Here is a 254-nt window from a genome sequence, read left to right as displayed (position 1 = left end):
TTTTATTTCAAGGTCAAGTTAAAGTCCCAGACAAGGAAGACAGTTTCTCGGCGACTTGTTTAAAATGTCAAGACTTTCAAACTGGCGGCAAACCAGCTGGCTGCCACTAATCAACTACAGACAACCAGGGCAACGTGAGGTCCACGTTGACTTCATGGACCGCGGGAAATATCCACACCTATTCGCCCAAAAGTAGCTAGTTGTATTGTCACAAAACGGTGCAACGTTTCCGGCATTTTTCCGCAGCGGTTTAA

Source organism: Idiotropiscis lumnitzeri, chromosome 12 (assembly GCF_059441095.1).
Source record: "Idiotropiscis lumnitzeri isolate Australia: NSW breed Sydney's pygmy pipehorse chromosome 12, RoL_Ilum_1.0, whole genome shotgun sequence".
In the NCBI taxonomy this organism is placed as follows: Eukaryota; Metazoa; Chordata; class Actinopteri; order Syngnathiformes; family Syngnathidae; genus Idiotropiscis; species Idiotropiscis lumnitzeri.
The sequence above is the reverse complement of the archived record's forward strand: the minus strand, read 5'-3'. Positions refer to the sequence as shown.